At 43.9% G+C, this 24,719-nt stretch overlaps 1 protein-coding gene across 1 annotated transcript in view; it reads left to right on the top strand.

The window, feature by feature from the left end:
• Positions 1–24,719, top strand: part of LOC130683633 (actin-binding LIM protein 3-like) — a 127,894-nt gene that overhangs the window by 92,113 nt on the left and 11,062 nt on the right. Inside the window, exon 2 of the transcript XR_008997530.1 lies at positions 18,966–19,034. The gene's annotated coding sequence lies outside the window, so the exon portion shown is untranslated. The remainder of the gene's footprint in view (positions 1–18,965; positions 19,035–24,719) is intronic.

Below are 24,719 nucleotides of genomic sequence, written 5' to 3' on the forward strand. Positions count from 1 at the left end.
CACTGGCAGGGACGTCAGGCCTTTCTTAGGATCTTAATCTACGATACTACTACTAAGCTTTTCCTTACACTTTTGGAAAAACAGAGTCATTCTGTTCTATAGAATTTACTACGTTCTGGATTTTGTTTTGATCATCATGGTGTCATTTTAACATGTACTCTATCCCTATTTTCTCCTTAAATGGGAAGTTGGCTCCTGAGGCTTGATTAGTCTCAAGTTCCGTGATTTGGGCAGAGTTTTGCATAGGTGGTGCTGTGCACTTCTGCTGGCATCACATCGGGAGCACGTGCTGTGTGCCTTTTGCAATGTTAATGTTGATCCCTGGGCTCAGGTGTCAGTCTAGTCCTTCCATTTTTTGTTCCTATGAGCTTTTCAGCTGCTGATTTTAGTGGCCATTTATCACCTTTGTCTGTGTCCATTGTGGCAAAGTGGTGATGTTCTAATTCTGTCCTTCCATCTGCATTTGTTAGTTGAAGGTCTGTGTAATTCTAGAGAGAAGAACATGCCCTACCAATAGGAATGGTAGGATAATAAGCAGGCACTGATGCCATAGCTAACTCCAAAGGTGACCGGTTAGGTTCTTGCTCTGTTATCTTTATGAACTGATGATATATTTTTTTTTATTCATAATTTTAAAAATTCATTTTGACATCATTAACCTACAATTACATGAAGAACATTATGTTTACTAGACTCCCCTCCCCCCTTCACTCAGTCCCCCCCAGCAAACCCCATAACAATCACTGTCCATCAGCGTAATAAGATGCTATAGAATCACTACATGTCTTCTCTGTGTTGCACAGCCCTCCCTGTGCACTTCCCCCACATTATACATGCTAATCGTAAGGCCCCCTTCCTTTTTCCCCACCCATATCCCTCCCTTCCCATCCACCCTCCCCTTATTGTTTCATGGTGTAAAAATGCAGTTAGTACAACTGATGTTCCTACTGACTTCATTTGAAATCTTCAGCCAAAATTCTCTCCTCAGAATTAATATTTAAAATGGGAATTACTGAAAAGATTTAGTATAGATATTTTTTTGACATGTAGACACTGAGTATGTGCATTGGTTTTTTCCACATCCCTGCCATAACATCATCTTGACTATGCTTTCAACCTGAATATCGTGATCAGTATCAAGTATAAAAGTGTCTTTGTAATAGCAGTGAAGTACATGTAGTGGCTAAGACCACAGGTTTTAGAGAGAGACAGTCCTGGGTTCAAATCACACATTGATGCTCCTTATTGCCAGTACACCTCAGGAAATGATTTAACCTCAGTGGGCCTGTGGTTCCCTCAATGGTAATATAGGGACAGTGAAACCCACCTTACTAGGTCAAATGATTATGAAGATTAAAGTAAACAACACATTCAAAATGCCTCGGACAGAGCATGGTGCTTGGACTGTGGGGTGTAACTGTCATCCGTACTGGGAGCAAGAGCAGTGCTTGTGTCCATGGCACCCATTGTGTGAGGTCATCATGTGTCATGATTCCAAGCCTGACTCCACAACATAAAGGGTGGTCAGTACTGCTGGCTCTGGCTGCAGAAGTGCCCAGAGTGGTTAAGGCTGATTCCTGCTTTAAGGTTCTTCTAAGGAAAAAGACATTTAAAATTTTTTCTTAACCTTCACAGCAAAGGAATTCTCTCTCAAAAAAGAAGTATAAGGTAATTTAAAAATTGTTTTAGAAATGTTATTTTGAAAGGATGCTTTTCCTATGTCTGGACATACTACTTGGGACTCTAAATAGGGTCACATAACAGTGTATTTGTTTTGATTTCCTTATGGAGGACAACCAACTCTTGATTATTACCTATGCACTAAGCAGGCTTATTCCTGTAGTAGACTAGCGTATGTGTTTCCACGAGGAGACTCATAGTGGGAAATCTGAAATATCACAAAAGTAGGCTAAATAATGTACACCATGTACCTATGAGGTTTAGAAATTATCATATGAACAATCTTGTTTTACATATATTCCCATCTACTACTCCTATTCCTTAATTTGTTGAAGCAAATCTTAGACATCAGGTCTGTAGACATAAAGTTAAACAATTGTTGAAATGTACATTTTATGATTTTTCTTAAATATTAATTTGGGGAGAATCTTGAAAATATTTTCTTAAAAATTTCCATTATGATTCCCCCTTAAGTTTTCCCTTTATCTTACAGTTATTGCCTTGCTTTGGTATTGGTGTCTTTTGGGGGATTAAAAATTGGTTTCATGGGATGACTATGTGATTTCTGTTTTGTAATGTTGTGCTAACTATTTCTACCAGGAAGTGGAGAGGCATAGACTAGATATGGTATGGGTATGTTTATTTTTGTACATCTAACACTGCATTGTGATTTGGTTGTGATATGGTTGTCATGGCAATGCATAAAGTGTAGCACTGACTGCCGTCATATTACATACTGATGCATGGCTTTACAGCACAGTGCATTGCATACATCTGCTTGTCTGTCTATAAGTATGATCTGTCCCCAAGATTTGTAAGCCTTATTGAAGGCTGCTCTCCAAAAATTTGTGTTACTGATGTCAAAATGAAAGTTGGATAACTGTACAATCAGGTACAATTATGACCCATATTCCCCCATCTTTCCTGATGCAAAATTGCCATTGAATACAATGGGATTTTTCAGTTAGGTTGATGAGAGAATATGAAATAGATTCATGTTTTATAGCTAAATTTTAGAACTGATATTAGAAATATCCCTTTGGGGGTACTAAAAAGAATTGATTAGATGTTACGACTTTGATTTTTGAATTTTGAAATGAAATGAGATGATCAAACTAAGCTGCTGGTAGTGCTTATCTTATTTTCATACTGTGCCTTTTAGATGCCCTTATGGCCAATGGTGCAGCTTTTATGGCTTTAAGTAGTGCATCAAGTGGCAGACATCAGTAAATAGGAGTATCCCGTTTTATTGGTATTGGTATATGAACCACATCTAAGCAAAGAGTAGAGAAAAGGAACAACGGAGGAAAACGATTCGGGTCACTTGTCAAAACAACCCAGTTGTACCTCTGTTAAGGAACCAAAACGAGAGGAGGCTGAGTATGTGACTAATTGCCGGTATTATTTCTGTTCCCCTTTCCTGTATGTTCATAAAATCCCATTGTATTTGTTTAGAAACCTTCCACCATACTGAAGGTGACTTTTTGACCATTTGTGTAAATAGGAATTTTCTTATGTAATGTCAACTCTGTACTATAAGTAAATGTATTCTTTCATCTTTTCCATGAATTACTTTGCATTGTCTTTACTTGAAAGAGAATGAAAGCTAAACTTTTTCTAAAGATAGATAACTCTGAAGCATGGATGTTGATTTGAAACATTTTCTCTAGTTTCGTCTTTGCTGAAATGGTAACTCGCCTCTGTGAACAGTTGAGAAAAGGAAAAATGGAGGAAAACACTTGTGACTTGAAAAAACTACCACCTTTTACTTATTCTAAGGAACCAATAGAGAACCCGGACCTCTACCAGGACATGACTTTTTCTCGGTATTATTTCTGTTCCCCTGTCCTATGTGTTCATAACATCCCATTGTATTTGTTTTGAAAACTTCCACCATATTACAGGTGACTTTTTGACAGTTTTTGTAAGTAGAAATTTTCCTATGTAATGTCAACTCTGTACTATAAGTAAATGTATTCTTTCATCTTTTTTATGAATTGATTTGCATCGTCTTTACTTGAAAGAGAATGAAAGCTAAACTTTTACTAAAGATAGATTATTCTAAAGCATGGATATTGATTTGAAACATTCTTTTCTCTAGGATGATCCTTACTGATATGCATACTCACCTCAGCGAAGCATTGAGAAAAGGAAAAACGGAGGACAACGATTCAGGTCACTTGTCAAAACAACCCAGTTGTACCTCTATTAAGAAACCAAAACAAGAGGAGTCTCTGTACCTGACTAATTGCCGGTATTATTTCTGTTCCCCTGTCCTGTATGTTCATAACATCCCATTGTATTTGTTTAGAAACCTTCCACCATAGTAAAGGTGACTTTTTGACCGTTTGTGTAAATAGGAATTTTCTTATGTAATGTCAACTCTGTACTATAAATAAATGTATTCTTTCATCTTTTCCATAAATTAATTTGCATTGTCTTTACTTGAAAGAGAATGAAAGCTAAACTTTTTCTAAAGATGGATAACTCTGAAGCATGGATGTTGATTTGAAACATTATTTTCTCTAGGACCAACCTTAATGAAATGGAAACTCATCTAAGCAAAGACCAGAGAAAAAGAAAAAGAGGAAAACGCTTCTGGTAACTTGTCAGAACCAAGTTTTACTTGTGTTAAGAAAGCGAAACGAGATGACTTTAAGGACCTGTGCAGGTATTTTTTCTGTTCCCCTGTCCTCTGTGTTCATAACATACCACTGTATTTGTTTAGAAACTTTTCACCATATTACAGGTGACTTTTTGACAGTTTGTGTAAGTAAGAATTTTCGTATGTAATGTAAACTCTGTACTATAAGTAAATGTATTCTTTTGTCTTTTTATGAATTAAATTTGCATTGTGTTTACTTGAAAGAGAATAAAAGCTAAACTTTTACTAAAGATGGATAACTCTAAAGCATCTATATTGACTTCAAACATTATTTTCTCTAGTATGATTCTTACCGAAATAGAAAATCATGAGGATGCATGGCCTTTTCATCTTCCTGTAATTTTGAACTTTGTTCCTGGTTATACCAAAGTTATTAAGAAGCCTATGGATTTTTCCACAATTAGAGAGAAATTAATTAGTGGACAGTAAGTACATCATTTCTGTTCAGTGTTTATTAAATGTTTGTTATGTGCTCAGTACTCTTATAGTGAGCCAAGAATACATCAATTACAAGCCCTGCCTTTAGAGACAGGATATATATGTGTGGTTAAGGTAGTATGATACGGAAGACAAGTCAATTAAAATCATATCAGTAATTAGAAATAGTGTAATAAAGCTGTTTTGACATTGGAAGACCACCAAACCTAGCCTGGGAGTTAAGGAAAAGTATCAGGGAAGCCTCCCAAAGTGGCTAAGTGACATGTAAGCTGGAGCTTATATTGTGCATCATTGGAATATCAATACCATTTCATGTGCATTTCACAAAAATTGATTTCATAATATTTTCAGATTATTATAAGATGTATCGTTGGAAATTTTAAATAATGAAAGCTTTACAATGAATAGTAGATTACAATAAAGGCATTTGTTAAAAGTAGAAGAAAACCATTATTTGCCCCTGTCTGTGCCCTTACGTCTTTGTGATCCTATCCGAAGGGTAAAGTGGCTTCCTGGTTGCAGTTAATGATTTTTGTTAAAACCACTTCAGACTCCTGCCATGGAGTGACCACTGTCAGTGGGCTTTAGTTGGTTCTGGATACTGGACTCTTGTGGTACCACAGGAAGGAATGAGGCTGTTTGTTTACAGAACAAACCCACATAATGCATTTCACGTGAGAATGGCCAGGGGCCGTGGAGCTGCATGGGCCCTCTACTCCATTCTCCCCACTCCCTTTATTCCTATATACTGCTTTTGGTTAATGTAGCTTATGCCCATAACTGCAGGCAAATTCACCAGTAATTCTGGAGAAAAAAGGAACTTTACATGAAAAATAACCATAAAATATATTTTTATTACATCCTTACTGTGTTTTTTAAAAGCATTATTTAACAGTGTATTATTTGATCCCTCCTGGATATTCCTTGGGAGAAAATGATCATGTTCTATAATTTATATTCAATTTAGAAGTGTTGAGTAGAACTTAACTCATTGATGACCAACATTCTTCTCATATGTATCAAAGGATTTAAGAAATTGACCAAATGACTGATTAATTTGTTTGTAGGCTGAAATGCCAGTCTTTCAAAAGATTCTATTTACCTTCTAAAAAATTAAAATTCAGAAAACATTTAAGACTGTTAAAATATTGGTTCTATTGTGAACCAAACAGCAGAAGCTGGTGTCTAGATAGGAACTAGTTCTTTTGCTTTTTAAATGAAAATACTCAGATGTTTAGGTGGGTAGCACATGGCCAGGACAGACTTACACAGGAAGACTTTACCAGTGTTTAAATCAACTCTTGACTTTATCTTCTGTGATTCTCCAGTTCCTGGGTGTAGGATGAACTTCAGCCTCAAAATCCCCAAAACACACAGGTTCAAACATTAAAAGAGAGCTTAGACATTACCAAAAATTGGAGCTCCCTTTTGAGAACGAGTCCTGGTGAATGGAGGAGGAACATAGCAGAGGGAGGCAGGCGGAGGGGAGCAGTTCTGTATGATCCCGTTCATGACGCCAGCTGTGTCTGAGGCAAAATTCAGTGGATTCAAGCTCCTCTAACTACAAGTTGTTCGATTAAGCCCAAACTAATGAGCTGGAAACAAAACTCACAACAATATTTCAAATATTTAAATCATAAATTTATAGAACAGAGGGGAGGAGGTGCCTAGTTTAATGAGTCTGGGTTCTGTCAGTTGCTCTGTCCTGTGAAGGGATGGCAGAGATGTGAGCACCACACTCACCGCACCTAGAATCTCATCGAGAATTCCTTCCTGGATTCCAGTCTCCGTGACATTAATCATTAACCTTTTCTTGTAGTAAGGAAGAGTCTATAAAGAGAGAAATATTTCTCAAAGTAACATTAAAATATTTTATAAAAGCTATTCTCATACATTGTATGATTCTATTTTTATGAAATCCCCAGAATAGGTAAATCCATAGAGACAGAAAAACAGATTAGTTGTTTCCGGGGACTGGGATAGGGAGGAATGGAGAGTAACTGTTTAATTGGTTGGGTATGAGGTTTCACTTTAGGGTAATGACAATGTTTTGAAACTAAATAGAGGTGGTGGTAGTAGAATGTGTGGAATATACTAAGTGCCACTGAATTAGCTACCTTAAAATGACCAATTTTATGTTATGTGAATGTCACCTGAATAAAAATAATAATTCCCAGAAGAATAGGAAAATGGGTGAGGTTACATTAGTACTGACTTAATTCTCTTATTATTGCATATATTTTAATGAGAGAGTGAAAAAGACTATACAAGGTATTTGATGAAAGAAATAGTTCCACTTTTACCAGGTCTCAGAGCTCCAGTGTGTACTTCATAGGTATTTCTAAAAGGTAGATTAGTGTTCAGCTTATCATACATCATATATTAGAATTAATTTAAATTTGGATATCCAAGAGCCCTCCTTCAAAATGTATTGACTTGAAATGCTTGAGTTGGATTGAAACAAGGCAGTCCTTTTTTACCAAAAAGCTTAGACAGGTGCATTCACCATTCTGTCTTCTCTGTGCTCTTACAGAGGAAGAGAATCAGGTTTATCGCACCAAAACACAGATGCCACAGTGCTTCCAGTGGAAGGGCAGATCCTCGTAGTGTTTCTCTGTGAAGGGATAACATGCTGTTTTGTTGTTGGGATCATCATAATCCATTGCTTGAGAAAAGAGCACTGTTGAAAAGAGAAGAGAAAGAGGATATGGGGAAGATTTAACACAGAGTGGCCTGTCCTGGAATGTACGTGAAGGCTCCAGGGCAGCTGTAATGTGTATCGTGCATAGGAGGCATTGACATTATTTCTAATGAAACTAAGTTGTTTTAAATGTGGGTCATAGGGTACTACAAGTGCTACAATTGGTCAGAAAAGTTAAACTAGTCAAGTGGGATGAGTCCTGGGGTGGAATTGTGATTCAAGTCAAACTGGAAATTGGATGGGGGGAGAAATGCTAGTTAGTTGAAATATATCTTGATCTTCTGAGAAATCTGTTTTTCCATTTAACCTGTCTATATCCTTTAAAGTCCAGAACACATGGAAGTTTTAAAATGTTCCATTTGTAAGAGGATATAAGGTGTTTTATTTCTGCTTAAATGCATTATCTTTTTTTCTCTTACTTTTTCTGTTTTACTTTTTATTTTACCTTTTATTATCATTACATTTGTTTACAAAACAAAGCCACCCTACAAAAGAACCTCTAAATCATGTGTTTTCTTTCAGGTATCCAAACCTGGAAGCCTTTGCTGTCCATGTCAGGCTTGTTTTTGACAACTGTGAAGCATTTAATCAAGATGATTCTGATACAGGCAGAGCTGGCCACAGTATGAGGAAGTATTTTGAGAAAAAGTGGACAGATACTCTCAAAGTGAGCTGAAGCTACAGTAATCTCTTTTCTCCTTTTCAATAAGGATGAATAAGACCAGCAATGTCAACTGTATTTTACATAAATGTGCAAGGCACACGCATAATGACTTTTTTTCTTAGTAAAAGTATCACACACAAAAACAATAGCAGAAGAATGAAACCATTTTTAAAGGCTTCACTCCTGCAACAACCAAGGCCCTTGGTTATTGGTTTGTGTGATTTATCAGCTAATTTAGGTAGAACAGGGAAGCACACCCAAAGAATTTTCAAAGGTAAGGGTGTTATAGAGTAATAGCAATTAAAATATATCAAATCGCACTGAATATTCAACACCAGAGCTCTAATGTGGGAGATGGTTCTCCTTTCCCTCTCAATAAATATCTACTTTTCCTTTTTATATTTTGTAAGTTTATTTTTTAGTGAATGTATTTAATTTTATGAATTATTCATGATTAAACCACATTCAGAATCTTCATTTTCTGTGAAAAGGAGAAACTAGAAAATTGCTTTAAATCTTGAAAATACAAGGAATGTTTTAGGAGGAATGTCTCCGAGCAGGATGGACCCCTTGTGGCCAGGCCTTTCCTCAGGTGTCCGGTCCTCCTAGTGCTGAGTGGCCCTGGACCTGCCCTGGTGGTGGCCCCACAGTGGGTGGGCGTGGATTCTTGGGGCAGGAGTGCACCGACCCAGGGCACCAGGAGCCAGGCTGGCTGTTTCCCGCCCCCTCCCAGTCTGTTCCCTGGGATGTCCATGGGGCAACTAGCCCTGTAACTGTGCCCCTCATGCCCGCTGAGCCCCCCAGACCAGACAGGTCTGTGGGGTTGCCAGTGGGTTGAGGTCTCCACACCTCTCTGGGGCCTTGTCCCACTGTGGCTGCAGGAGTTCTGGGATTGGCCGAGGTCAACCACTCCTGCCCAACCGCCACCTGCTTCTCTGTTCCCTCCACTTAGGCCCATCAGCTCCCACCTTCACCCCACCCAGTCCCCTTTCCCTCCCCTCTCTCTGCCCTCCCCTCCCTTTTCCCTCCCTTCACCCTCCATTCCCCCTGTGCTCATGGTGGTCCTGTGCTCATGGGGGTCCTGCCCATAGGCCTCTGTTCTCATGGGGGCCCCTCTGCTCATGGAGCCCTGTGCTCATGGGCCGTGTTTTCATGGGGGGCTCATGTGCCTCAGCAGCTCATTTGGGGAGTGCGGCTTTGTCTTTTGGTCAGGTTTTAATCCCCCTGGTTGCCTGACCTGGGGTTAGGGAGGCATGTGTCCCACTCCAGTCCCCATCTGAAACCCCACATCCCTGCGTTGTCCCTCTGTCCCAGGTCTGAGGCCTTGATTTGGGGAGCAGCTCTGGTGTGGTGAACAGTGGGAAGAGCTCTGGGCCCTTGGTACACCTCTGTGCAAGTTGGGGCCATTGCAGGCTCATCAGAGCCTGGTGGGGGCCCGCTGGTGTGCAGAGCCGTGGGGTCACCCATGTCAAGCAGCTGGTTCATTTCGGGGTTTTTAGCATCTCTTCCAGGTCGGGTCCCCTCCAACTCAGCCAAGCCCCTCTCCTGCATTTGCCTTGATTTGGGGGCTGGATCACACATGACGGTGGGCTCCTGGCAAAGACACTCTCTCCGGGTACACCTTCCACGTGTCCTGCTCTCCCCACTCCAGGTGCTGGCGTTTAGCAAAATTCACAGCCCTTTCCTCTGAAAGCCTTAGAGCTTCTGCCCCAGACAGTAAAGCCACGTTACAATAAGGTTTGTTTCCACATTTACTAGGAAGAAAAAGTACAGTGTGAACTTGGCCATAAAGAAAGAGTATTTTTAATTGTAGTAAAAAGCATAGAACACAAAATGTACCCTCCCAACAGTATTTAAGCACATTTTAGGACCATTGACTGTATCCCACTGTTGGGGAACAGATCTCCAGAACATTGTCATCTAGTAGAGCTGAACTCTGTCCCTATGGAACGGCTCCCCACTTCCCTCCCCAGACCCTGGCAACTGGCCCTTGCTTTTGTTTCTGTGATTTTGATGATGGCAGATATCCCCTATGAATGGAATTATACCGGACTTGTCCCTCTGTGTCTGGCTTGTTAAACTCAGCATCATGTCCTCTTGTTGTGACATGTGATGGGATTTCTTTCTTTAAGGCTGAACAGTGTTCCACTGTGTGTGTGGACCATGTTTCCTTTGCCCATTTGCCAGCAGACACTTGTGTTGCTTCCACCGCTTGGCCACCACTGTGAATAATGCTGCAGTGAACATGGCTGTGCAGATGTCTCTGAGATCCCGCTTCCAGTTCTTTTGGACATGTACCCAGAAGTCTCATTGCTGGGTGATGATGGTAATTGTATGTTCAGTGTTTTGAGGAATCACCGTACTGTCTTCCACAGCAGCTGCACCATTTTACATTCCTGCCAACAGTGCACACGGCCTCCAGTTTCTCCACCTACATTTGTCTTTTGGTTTTTGATAGTGGTTGTCCTACTGGGAGGAAGACGGCATCTCACTGTGGTTTTGGTTTGCTTTTCTGTCATGATGACAGGTGTCAGCACCTTTTCATACGTCTGTTGGCCAACTGTGCTTCTCATTGGAGAAATGTCTCTTCTGGTCCTTTGTCCACATTACAGGTAGGCTGCCTGGGATCCCCGCATCTCCTGCGGGTCTCCTTTCCACTGAGTGGCTTGTTTCCACTGTGCAGAGCTTCTCAGTATGCTGTGACCTCCTTTGTCTAGTGTTGCTGTTGTTAACTTGTGCTTAAATGTCCTTTTGATCACCTGGGATAAAGGCAGGGATGACTGCACCAAGTTCATCACATTCATCCCAAAGGAATCGACACCATTAGTTAGGTAAGAATGCCTTATCAAGCATGAACATACAATGTTTGCTGAGAATTTTTGTTGTTTATTTTGACATAATGATAGCCTTTTAGAAGGGCAACAATAGGTTAACAACAGATCTTATGCATCGTCCATTCACAGTCCCCAAGTCTCAGCATTTTATGTTACCTTTATGCTGCTTCAGAGCACAGAGGAGGGCATGCTGTTTCCCTGGCTATGTTTTCATGTCTGCAATAACATATTATGTAAACCAGATGGCTTCTAACAGCAGGGATTTATCTTCTTTCGGTTCTGGAGACCACATGTCCAAACTCGAGGTGTGGGCAGGGCCATGCTCCCTCCTCAGGCTCCAGGGGAGGCTCCTTCTGGCTTCTTCTAGCTCCTGGGGGGCTCCAGGTGGCCCTGTGAGTGTGGCCACATCCCTCTCGTCTCTGCCTCTGTGTCCACATGGCTTCTCCTCTTTGTCTGGGTCTCTCCTCTTCTGACTCCTATAAGGGTACCAGTCACTAGATTACTGGCCACCCTCATCCAGGATGACCTCATATCAGATTTTGCAGTTAATCCCATCTGCAAACACCCTTTTCCCAAATAAGGTCCCATTCACATGTTCTGGGGGAATATCATTTTTGGGCCCAGAAAATCACCCTTTATTTTAGGAGATGACCAGGGCCCTATATTGACTGGCACTGCCAGCAACTGTGTGGGATGAGGGTGGGGACAGAATGAGGACCCTGGCAGCGCCTTTGATGGGAGGGATCAAGGCTGGGCTCAGTCAAAAAGTGACTTTCTACCTTGAGGCTCATGAAAGCACTTAGGCCACCCTTTCTCTCAGCAAAAGGGACCCAGCACTGAGTCCAGAGTAGTTACCTCAGAAAGCATCTTCTGGAATCTTGCCATTAATAGCATTATGGCACCAATCATTACAGGTATAGAAGAATCAGTCGCTGGACAAAATGACAGCACTGTCACTTTAGGCTCAGCAAGGCTAAAGCAGGAGTGTTTGAAGCAGGAAAGCTTGGACAATTGAGAAAGTTGGTTGTCAAGGAAATGGAGCAGGCCTGTTAAGGTTGTCAAGGAAACTTCTCAGAGCAGAAGGCAGGAATTGGGGAGCTGGACTCCCTTTGGTCCTCCTAAAGGTGCCACTGCTTTTAAGCAACATTATCTGAATGATGAGCTGAGAGTCATCTTTTCAGTGTGATTCAGTCATCTTCTCTGGTTTCAGAACTGTGGGTTAAATCAAGCCTTATTTTCTGTTACAGTTGGAGACAGGCTTGCAAAGCACCTTTCTTTTTAGGGCCAAAGGCTGCTACTGCAACAGAGTGTGCCAGCACATGAGGGGCTGAGAGGTCAAGGACCACACTCCACAAAAGCACCTGGGGCAGGTGGGTCTCAGAGTCCCACTGTGTCCATCTTGTTTTTCCTTCTTCCTCCAGGCTGGAGGGTTCTGGCCAGCAGGGGTATAGGGCTGCCAGTGTGACCATGTGGGAACTGCATCCTTCATCCTAAGACCTGAGCTGGCAGAGGCCCTCATCAAGCCCACCCACTTCCTCATTGGAAACCTAGAGACATGGTGCCCACTCTGCTGGTGGGGATGGGCTGGGAAGTGCAGTGTAGACACCAGCAGAAAAATGGAAACAGGCCCTGGCCAGCAGCTGCAAGGCTCCCCAACAACGGGATCACCAGGATGCATGTGCGGTCTTGGGGCCTGTGAGCTACACACTACTATGGAGTCCAATATTCATTGCTCTGGAAATCCAGTTTTCCAGGACACTTGCAAAACAAAGTCATGAATTTTTGGGTTCATGCAGATCCAAGCAGACACTGGATGCCAGGTGTCACAGGTTTCAGGAGTTAGCAGGGGATGTTCCATATGCTGAGCAGCAGATCAATGAGCTCCCCTGTATGTCTCCATTCTTCCTTACTCTCTGCTGCTGCAAGGCAGCTGTCATTCCATGATACTCAGGTTTTAATGAATTCCTTCCTCACCTCGTACTCTTGACTTCACTGCATCTGCAAACCAAATTCCTCCCCAACAGGAGTGACAGAGATAGCTTGCATTAGCATCCAGGAGTTGGTGTAACAAAGTACCACAAACGTAGGAAATCAGTGCCTCACTAAAGCGTGAACTGGGGGCATTGGCAAGATGGGGCTTTCTAAGGGCTTGCAGGGAGAAGTGTGGGTGCCTCTGTGCTCCCTGTGGGACCCCTGGGTGTTCCTGGGCCTATAGAGGATCATCTCATTGAGTTCCCCCATTATCCTCCCCCTATATTTGCCCATGTGTGATGGGTGGAGGCCAGACTGCAGCAAGCCTGGGAGTAGAGCACCCAGGCTCCGAGCACTTGGTTGCCATTCCCTGGAGTACCGGGCAGAGCACACTGGGGCGCACCCTCCGGTATTGTGGTGTAGCTGCAAAGATGGCTCTCGAGTAGCTTAAGCAATGCGTGAATGTGCTGGAGGGGCCATGGACACCTGGAGAAGCAGGGAACCGTGCATAGCTGAAAGGAAAGGCCGATCTAGGCCTGGAGCTGGGGGCACGGGCTGGGGCACTGGGCCACCTCCACCTGCTCCTTTTCTGCTTGGTCCTCACTGCAGAGCGTGTGCACACCGTTCGTGCAGCCGCTGCAGGGACTGCGCACCTGGGGCTGCCTTGCAGAACACGGAGGGTTTGGCGTGGCCGGGCGGTGCATCATCTTGCAGAGTCGGGTTTGGGGGATGGAGAGTGAGGGGCTGGCGGTGGGTGCCAAACGCCAAAAGTGCTTATGCTCCCTAACGGAGCCACTAGACGCAGTCAGCAGGGTTGACGGTTGAATGTCAGCACCATAAGCAGAAATTGCTCCTTGCTCGCTCTGGAGAATGACGGTACCCTAATGTCAGGATCGGGAGCGAAGTTTGAGGGGCGAGGACATGGCGCCCCAACCCACCCAGGCTGGGGAGGCAACAGGTCCCTGGAGCCACGCCTGTGGGGTCGAGATGCGCTTGCGGGCCTGTGAATGGACGAGCGCGAACCTGCACGTCAGGTCTTTAGTGAGCCGCCAGCCCTTCTCCGTCTTTTTCCGTTACTTCCCGTCTCTCTCCGCCATTCTCCGTCTCTTTCCGTCAGTCTTCGTCGTCCCTCGCCTCTCCCGTCAATCTCCGCCTCTCTCCGTCAGTTTCCGTCCCTGTCCGTCATTCCCCGTCTCTCTTCGCTATTCTCCGTCTCTTTCCGTCAGTCTTCGTCATTCCCCGGCTCTCCCCGTCAATCTCCGTCTCTCTCCCTCTCTCTCCGTCAATTTCCGTCCCTGTCCGTCATTCCCCGTCTCTCTCCGCCATTGTCCGGCTCTTTCCGTCAGTCTTCGTCATACCCCGCCTCTCCTCGCCAATCTCCGTCTCCGTCAATTTCCGCCTCTGTCCGTGATTCCCCGCCTCTGTCCGTCTCTCCCCGCGCAGGTCTGCCGGTGGCTCTCCGTAGATTCCTGTGTTCACAGGCGCACGGTTCGCTCTGCTCCTGGCGCGTCCTGCCTCTGTGCTGAGGCGCAGAAGCTCGTAGCTGGGTCAGCCGCCCGTTGCTGTCTGCGTGTCTGTCCCTTCTGCCCTGCAGCCTCCCCCCGGGGGCTCCCTTCCGGTCCGTCCCCGCGCCGCTCTGGGCTCCGTTACCTGCTGGCACCCCGGGAGAGGCTCGGCTCGCTCCCTGTCCCCCATTTCTGGGATCCCTCCTATCGTTGGCGGGCGGTTTCCCGTCCTGTCGCTGTGCCACCTCCCCGCCCACACCGCCTGGACTCAGGACAACTCCTGCCTTCCTCCTGCGGCTCCCTCACCCTCAGCCCCGTGCTCTTCGCCGGGCTCCTGGACTGCGGGCGGCGGCGGAGCTACCATCACCAGGGCGGCGGGGAGGGAATTCTAGGGGTCAGGGTTAGGGTGTGGGTTTGGGAGGGGTGGTAGGGTTAGGGTGCGGGTCAGGGAACAGGTACTGGTCAGGGTATGGGTTAGGGTATCTGTGGGAGCTGCATGTGCTCAGTGGACCACGCAGGGGAGTGTGTGTGTGTGTGTGTGTGAGTGTGTGTGTGTGTGTGTGTCACAGTCTGTGTTGCCAATCTGAAAAGAAACACCTGCAGAGAGGCAACCTAGAGTTTAGTTGGGATTACATAATTTCAGTTTGGAGAGCACAGATTCAGGTAGGTACCCAAATCGTGTTCCCAGTTGTAGGGTGAAACAAGGGGTCTTATGAGAAAAAGGAAGACGGGCAATTAAATGAACTAAAAAGAGAAAAGAACTTTCTGTGGGTGTTAAGATAAGCCGATCTACTCTGTGTTGCATATTGGCCACTGAGTCTATCTGGTGGAAGTCCACATCCATCACACTTGTGATCAGATTCCTGTTCTCCTGCTGGCCACTCAAACAATGGCTGTTTTGCGCATTCCAAACGTTTTGGCCCAGTTCAGACAAAGGTGGGTGAGGCGGCTTCTCGCCAGCTGCCGCTCCACCTCCGTTCTGACATGGCTCCAGTAGTGCCCGTCTTTCACAAAGTTCACGCACCTAGCTATAAAGATTTGTGTGTGGAGCTTCCGACATCCACACCAAGCTGCAGGTCTCCAACTTGATCCATGATCACATAGATCTTGTAACCTTCTCCCCTTGTTTACCTGTAACTTCTGCCTCCAACAGGGAGAAACCTGGCTCCAACTATGTGTCACTTACATAATCCACTGTTCATCCTAGATTACAGATGTAGTGTTTTCAGGGTTGTCAGCAAGGACCTGCATTGAAATAGCTGATAAAACACAGTCCCCTATCTGTGTACAGTACGTTTTCCCTTTAGTCAACAGATTCTGTTCATTTCCCAGTTTCCTTAGGTCTCACCACCAACAGTGAGCTTTCCCCCAGACATTTCTAATACAGTTAGATTCTTTGTTAAATTTTGTATTCCACCCTTGGACACTCTCACATCCTAACTGACTTAATTTGAATAGATTATGATTTAATTGTTGGGCCCTAAGGATCTATGGGTTTAGACAAACACATAGTGGCCAGTGTCCCTCACTGGAGTGTCCCATGGGACACTCCAGACTCCCCACCATGACCCATTTACTGCCTCCATAGCTGTGCCTTGTTCAGAGCGTCATGTACACGGGGTCCCACAGTGTGTGGCCTCTTCAGGTTGGCTCCTGTCACTTAGCATCATGCACACAGATTCACCCACGTCTCTGCACGGGTTGGCAGTTCCTTCCTTTCTGTTGCTGAATAGTTTCCATTCCTTGTGTAAGGGAGGCAGAATATCCCCCCTGCCCTTCTCGGTTCCTGCCTGAGACAGCTGCTCCTCCTGCCCACAATAAAGAATGCTCAACAGGAGAAAAGCAGACAGAAATGTAATGACATGTATACTTCCCGTGTGCATGGGAGATACCCAGGAACACTGAGTAGCTCCCCAAAACGACCCAAGTTACCACCTTAAAAGCTATCTTCAGCTAAAAACCAGAAAGGTGTTAGGGAAGGAGGGAAGCTAGGTTACTGGGAGGTTATCAGGCAAAATAGGATAAACACAAGTACATGGTTGTCATGCAAATTTGAACTGAGGCCAAACTCCACTGATAAAAGTTTCTATAGATTTGGTTATCCTTCCTTTCCTAGTACAGAGGGAGGCACCCTTACACATGTGGATTTCCTGCATAAAAGCAAATGCTCCTCATAACAGGGCAGCTTTTCAATTTCCAGAGATTATCCTATGCTTTTAAAAATAGTTAATCAGCTGAACATAATCCTGTTCCAAAGAGGCATAGTCTGCTCCCCTTCCCGTGGGTGTACCACACTTTGCGTATCCATTCATCTACCGGAGAACATTCTGACATCTCTAAGTTTTTAGTCATTGTGCTGCTGCATAAAATTGCATGATGGTTATGGCTGGGATAGTGTTTCAAAGCAGTTGTTTAAATATGGGAGGTGCACCTCTGGGATCCTAAGGTGAGAATCTTTTTCTAATGGTAAAATATTTTTTAATGGTTCTTTTTTGTTTTATGGATTTCTGTATATCTTGAGTACGAATCCTTTATCAAATACATATTCTGTAAATATTTTCTCCCAGTTTCCATCTTGTCTTTGGGTTCTCCGAACAAGGTCTTTTAGAGTAGACAATTTTAATTATATAAAGCCCACGTGATTATTTTTCTTTTGTGGATAGACTTTTGGTGTTGACTGTTAAAAGTCATCAGCAAGATTGTGTAGGTTTTCTAGCTTTTAACTAAAATTTTTATAATTTTACATCTAAAATTTGTCTATGGACAATTCTGAGTGAGTTTTGGTGTAAGCTGTAAAGCCTGTGTCTACCTTCATTTCAGTCCATACAGTCTCCAATGAATTGGAGAAGACACAGAACAGTCCTGCCCATTGGGAGTTTGAATTAACAGAGATTTGTGGTTCATCCGTTTAACCACGAGGTGGCGCCTCTGCTCCTATCAGGCCCCGGGACTGCCGCTCTCCTAATGGGAGCCGGGATTCCTTGGGCTCCGCTGCGGCCCCGGGACCCCGCCGGCCGCGTCCGCAGTGACAGCTTGGTTTCCTCCGGAGCCGCGGGACAGAAAGGTGAGGAGAGGCTTCTCTTGCACTACCTGCCAAGCGCTCCCCTACAGGGGCCGGGGGAGGAAAGGCCTGCAGCGGGGAACGGGGTCTTCGCGGAGTTTGGGGGCACGGCGGGCGCGGGTGATTTTGGGCTGCAGGCGTGGTGGGCGGTGCTCGGGGCGAGTTTGGGGCGCGGGTGAGTTCGGGCCGGGGCACGGCGGGGCTGAGGCGGGTGCGCGGCGCCCAGCGCGTCCCCAGGAGCCTGTGTCTCCGCGCCACGCACCCCGGGCCCTGTGTGGCGGGTGGATTGGCCGCACCTGTGGGACACCCTCCAGCTCCAGGCGTCCTTCCTAATGAGGCTCTGAGACGGGAGTGGGTTCAGGGAACTTGGCTGCTGAGGCGGCCTGTTTACCGGGGCCGCAGCTCTTGCTGTGCGCCGAGCACACCAGGCGGTTTCCTGGGAAGGGCCCCCGGGGAGGGGGCCGCCTGGGAGACCCCTGAGGCGCATTGAGGTGCTGACCCAGCCTGGCTCCCCAAGGACGGCCCCTACCCACGGCCTGGGACCAGGGCTTCGTGGTCGGCTCCTCAGGCAGAGCGGGTTTGGGGGGACTGAGGTTGCCCAGTGCCTGTTTCCACACCAGCATCTGCCTCGGCGCCACGCGGGGTCTCAGTTGCTGCAGCACCGCAGTGTAGTGGGAAGTCTGGGCACGACGCCCCAGCTCTGCTTTCCAAGGATGGTTGTGGGGATGGGGTCCTGTGGGGTTCCATCCAGCCTGTAAGGTGTCTGCTTCTGTGAGAAGTGCGATGGAATTTCAGTGGGGGTGGCACGGATTCTGCACGTTGCTGTGGGCAGAGAAGACTTGTCATAATCTAATTCTTCCCATCCACGTCCGCAGCGTCCACAGTTTTCAGATCTCAGGCCTCCCGTGTCCTTGGTTAAGTTTCTTCTTAGGTACTTGTAACTCCAGGGGAAATTTCTGGGGCAAAGTACCTTTGAACCGAAATCAGTCAAAGGGAGAAATAAAGTGGGAGAAACCAGTTTATTACTTACTAGCAGCCATACACTACTGCTCGCCAGTGTCTCTCACAACCTGGCAGAAGAAGGGGCCCCACCCAACTTCTCCAGTCCAGATATGCCCTCCCTCACCCTTGTAATTACCTGTTGATATAGGGATGGACTACTCTCCACCCCTTGGAAATCACCTACTGATGAGATGCACTGAGGCCAGGCAAGAGATTCTGGAAATACTGCAATTTTACCCACAACACTTTATACTTTATGATGCAGTTTTAAAGGGCATTGCTTTCTTAATCTCTCTGATGGTAGGTTATTAGTGAATACAAACAACCTATTTTTTTATGTTGGTTTCGTATCTTAGAAGTTTATTGAATTCATTTTTAGTTCTAATAAGGTCTTTGGTGGAGGGTGTGGGAAACTGGAATTCTAAAATCCCACTGTTTGTACAGCAGGTCATCCCAATGCCTAAGGCCCAGGGGCTACAGGGGATCCTCTAATGACTCCTGGACCCCTGTAAGGTGAGTAGCGCCTCCTTCGGGTGAACTGGATGGGGAGGGCTTGGCCCCTGTTGACGTGGTGTGATGCTTTTCTCATGGTTGTTTTGCAAAGTAAATTAATTTCCAGCAATTTCAAGCATACAGAAAACTTGCAGTGTCAGTACAAATTCTCTTTATACTAAATTCCCCAGCGCCTCACTTTACCACAGTTGCCACTTCACACAAAATGCTGGAGCGCCTACCCCAAACAGGGACACATTCCCAGGGAACCACCACCTGACCCCAAATGAGGGAAGTCTTAGGGTCTCCACATGATAATCCAATGCACAGACCCACCGCAGCTGTCACCATGCGCCCCAGCTGTGTGCACACGGATTTCTATCCTGAGGCAGTTTCCTTTTTATGGAACTGTTCCCGAGACTTTACCTCAGTTGGGCTTTCCAGGACCCCACATAAGTGGGATCACATAATATTTGTTCTTCTTTGAGGGGTGCATTTCACTGAGCATAAAGGTTTTAGGGTCCATCTGTGTAGCATGTTCTAGGACTCCTTGTTTACTTTGCTGTGTAGAAACCATATTTTTTTCATGTGTCTCTGGACACCCAGGTCGTCTCCACCTTTTGGCTGTTGTGAGTCATGCAGCTGTGAACATGGGTGTGCAAATATCTAAGTCCCTGATTTCATGTCATTTGAGCAAATGCCCAGAAATGGAATTGCTAATCATATGTTAATTCTGTGCTCGAGTTTCTGGGGATGCCCCCCACACACTGTTTTAATTAATTAATTAATTAATTTTTATTAAGGCATGATTGATATACACTCTTATGAAGGCATGAAAAACCAATGTGGTTACTACATTTACCCATATTATCAAGTCCCCACCCATACCCTAATGCAGTCACTGTCCATCAGTGCAGTAAGATGCCACAGATCCACTATGTGCCTTCTCTGTGCTACATTGTTCTCCCCATAACCCCCACACCATGTGTACTAAACATAATACCCCTCAATCCCATTCTCCCTCCCTCCCCACCCACCCTCCCACACCCATCCCCTTTGGTAACCACTAGTTCATTCTTGGAGTCTCCGAGTCTGCTGCTATTTTGTCCCTTCAGTTTTGCTTCATTGTTATACTCCATAAATGAGGGAAATCATTTGGCATTTGTCTTTCTCCGACTGACTTATTTCACTGAGCAAAATGTCCTCCAGCTCCATCCATGTTGTTGCAAATGATACCCACACACCGTTTTCAAAGCAGCCTTGGACCATTTTTCTTTATTTCTATATTTGGCAGAATAATGCAGTTTATGGATCAACCCTGTTTTGTTCATCCATTCACCCCTTGAAGGGCATTTGAGTTGTTTCTACCTTTTTGCTGTGGTGAGCAGTGCTGCCAAGAACTCATGGGCCAGTTTCTGTTTGAACTGTTTTTTCATTTCTTTGGGGTATTTATCTAGGAGTGTGTGTTTAGCCACAATTAGGTAATTGTATTATATATTATGAGGAAATGCCAAGCTGTTGTATACAAGTTGCATGTTTTATATTTCCACAAGTAAGGGTTAGGGGCTCCAATTCTTCTACATTCTTGGCAACATGTGATTTTGAATATTTCTGAGTATGGCCACTGCTGTGTGCTTGCAGGGGGTGGTCACTGTGGTTTAATTTGCATTTCCATAGCAAGTAATGCTGTGTTCATGTGCTTGTTGAACGTTTGTATGTCTTCCTTGGAATTTTTCATCCTCTCTAAACATTTGGGTGTTGTCTTGTTGCCTTGTACAAGTTTGTGGTGTTTTCTGGGTTACAGGCTCTTGTCAGATGTACAATGTGCAGATATTTTCTTCCATTCTGTGACTGTTTTTCACTTTCTGGTTGGTAACTTTTGATGCAGAAAAGTTTTTAATTTGGGGGAACTCTAATTTATGCTTTCTTCTGTTGCTTGTCCTTTGGTGTCAGATCTGAGAAACCATGGCTAAATCCAAGGTCATGAATGTTTATCCTCATGTTTTCTTCTAGAGTCTATACTTTTACCTATTATGTAAGCCCTTTGTTTTGAGTTAATTTTTGTATGTGACATGAGTTAAGGGTTCAGATTCATCCCTCCATACATGGACAGTCATTTGCCCAGCACCGTTTGCTGAAAAGACCATTCTTTCCCTAATTTAATGTTGTCCACCCTTGTTAGAAAGCAATTGACTGTAGATGGTTGGGGTCACTTCTGGGCTTTCCACTCAGTTTTGTTGATCTATACATACAGTTGACCTTTGAACAACACGGGGGTTTGTGTAGCTGACATCCCACAGAGTCAGAATCCACATAAAATATCTCACTCCCCCAAACTTAAGTATTATCCTAAATCTGATTGCCTATTTTGACTGAAAGAGTTACCAATAATATAAACAGTCAATTAACACATATTTTGTACATGATACATGTTTTGTGCTGTATTCTAATGGTAAGGTAAGCTAGAAAAAAGCAAATGTTTCAAATCATCTTAAGCCTTTAAACATTTTTTCTATATATTTGTGGAAAAAAATCCCCTCAAGTGGACCTGGGCAGTTCACACCCCTGCTGTCCATGGGCCAGCTGTGTATGTTTATGCCAGTGTCACAGTGTTTTATTTACTGTTACTTTGTACTAAGATTAGATATTGGGGGCCATGAGCATTCAGCTTTGATTTTCTTTGTCAAGATTGTTTTCAAGGGCTCTTTGGGTTCCCTTGAAATTCCACGTGTCAGGATCAGCTGGTACATTAAAGCCTGTGAATTTTCAAAGAAATCACGTTGACTCTGTAGGTTGCATTTGTGTCATTGCCACCTTAACAGTATTTAAGTATTTCCATCAACATGAGTAGACTTTACATGTATTAAATCTTTCTTAGTTTTAAAATTATCAATGTTTTATAATTTTCAATATACAACATTTGCACCTTAAGTCTATTCTTAGTATTTTATTAATGATCACATTATTTAATGTGTAATTTTAAAAAAGACAGGCTTCTCCTCTGAGCACAAGGCTCTTTCCATCATCCTGGGGGAGGGGCCTTCACTCCCCACCCAGAGCTGCAAACAGACAGTTAGAGACACAGCCTGTCAGACCCTCAAATAGCCGTGGAAGCTGATACTTGTCACTATAGCTAAATTGGCCTTTCAGTTGGAATCTCAGTCTGTACATCTTGTGGTCACACGTTATACGTTGTATTTTTTGTATAACTCAATTTAGTTTCTGTTTTAAATCCTCCTCCTCCTGGGATAGTGGAAACACAACTTCCCAACCCTCTCCCTGGGATGTGCTACCATGAACATGGAAGTACAGTAGAAAAAACGTATGTTGGTCTGTGCCTCAATCCTGACACTGGGCTCCTAAAGCTCTGGGGATTTCCTGAGTAATAGTGTCATCTTTTGTTCTAAGTAGGTGGTTCTGGGTGGGTTCTGCTGGGGGTGTCTGACAGGCAGAAAGCCCAAGCCATGATTAGAAGCTTGAGATTTTCAGTCTCACCCCTCCATTCTCCAGAGAAAGTGGAGGGGATAAAAATGGAGTTAATAATACCTCATACCAGTGTCTCAAAATATGGATTTTGGAGAACTTCCAGGTTGGCGAATGCATCCATGTTGTGTACTGGGAGGGCGATGCGTTCCAACCCCACAGGGAAGAACAAAGCTTTCTGCTGGCCCAAGGCCGATACCTTCATAATCCCAACGAAGCTGTTGGAAACCATTTCTCACGTGGGGTAGACCTGTAACCTCCAGTGATCAAGGCACCAGCTTCACTGGGCAAATCACTGTACAGTTCACTGTACAAGTCATAGTGAAATGTAGTGGATGTACCCCAATTTGCCAAAGCATTCATCTTCTGAAACACATCCTGATTTCTTTAAGTTTTCAGCCTTTATGAATAGAGCTATTGTGTAAAATTGCATGGTGGCATTTTTGGGGCATAGTTTTTCAAAGCAGTTGTCTGAATACTGGTGATGTAATTCTTGGATGTTAACGTGAGACTTTTTTTAAAATTGTAAAATATATATTTTTTTATTTTATTTATTTTTTATTTATTATTATTTTTTTGAGAGTGCATCTCTCATATTTATTGATCAAATGGTTGTTAACAACAATAAAATTCTGTATAGGGGACTCAATGCACAATCATTAATCAACCCCAAGCCTAATTCTCAACAGTCTCCAATCTTCTGAAGCATAACGAACAAGTTCTTACATGGTGAACAAGTTCTTACACAGTGAATAAGTTCTTACATGGTGAACAGTGCAAGGGCAGTCATATCACAGAAACTTTCGGTTTTGATCACACATCATGAACTATAAACAATCAGGTCAAATATGATTATTCGTTTGATTTTTATACTTGATTTAATGTGAATCCCACATTTCTCCCTTATTATTATTATTATTAATAAAATGCTGAAGTGTTAGGTATATGCAAGATAAAGGTAGAAAACATAATTTAGTGCTGTAAGAGGGCAAATGTAGATGATCAGGTGTGTGCCTATAGACTAAGTATTAATTCAAGCTAGACAAGGGCAACAAAACATCCATGGATGCAGAAGATTTCTCTCAAAACAGGGTGTGTGTGTGGTTCTAAGCCTCACCTCTGTTGATCCCCAATTATTCACCTGATGGCCCCCCTGAGACTGTGCCTGTCTAGGTTGTTCCTCCCTTGAGGAATCTTACCCATCTCTGGCTAACCAGTCATCTTCCGGGGCCATACAGGGAAATGTAAATTTGGTAACTGAGAGAGAAGAAATATTCTTTGAAAAGGTTAGCTTTTTACTTCTTTGCATATTTATGCCCTGTGGCTTCTCTGCCCAGCATTTGTCTTGAGATATCTTTACCACTTGGAAGAATTATGATACTCGGTAATTTCGATATGAGGCACGAATTCTACTAAAGGGTTGTAATTAGGAAGGAAGAAGAAAAGGTATAGAAGTAGCAGATAGAAGGAAACATGGGAAGATTGATTATTTTTTTGTCATATCGTCTTGTAGAGTAACATATGCATGTATAGGTTTTAAACTACTAATTAAATTGTGTACACACATTAACATAATAGGAATACAGCTACCTAACAAAAGCAGACCTACAATTACCAGCCATATCCAGTGAAACCAAAAAAACCAGTTAGGCACCCTAGGCATTTGTGAAAACTTATCAATGATATGATGGATATTGTCTAACTGAATTTGAATAGTTTGAGAAAAATCGGATAAATTAAAACAACACATTCCTGGGAACTGTTCACATCTCATATGTTCTTTTAACAGTAGATAGTCTATAGTCGCACGATTTTGGAGTGCTGCAACTTGCACTTCTCCTAATTCTTGGTTGAGTTCCAACAGTATAGATCCAGTCAAATTTGTTGTTTTACTGTATGCACAGGCCAGCTTAGATATATCCTTCTTCATTCCAATGGCAAGTCCAGGAACCAGTCGGATGAATGCAGCTACAACTGCAACAGGGCCAGGATCTTTGTTGAAGTTTTTTGATGATCATCTTCTGGAATGACTCTTCCAGAGAATGTTGATGTTGGAAGTTCTTCTTCATATCGTATCTTAATTCATTTTATGGGTAGCCAAGTTAGGCTTTGATCCTCTGTATAAACACAAACAAACCCCCTGCCCACACTTTGATATGCCCTTTATACCATTATGAAGAACCTATTGGAGATCATCACCCAGGAACTGCCTTTTTTTCTTTT

Source organism: Manis pentadactyla, chromosome 4, assembly GCF_030020395.1.
Source record: "Manis pentadactyla isolate mManPen7 chromosome 4, mManPen7.hap1, whole genome shotgun sequence".
Lineage (NCBI taxonomy): Eukaryota > Metazoa > Chordata > Mammalia > Pholidota > Manidae > Manis > Manis pentadactyla.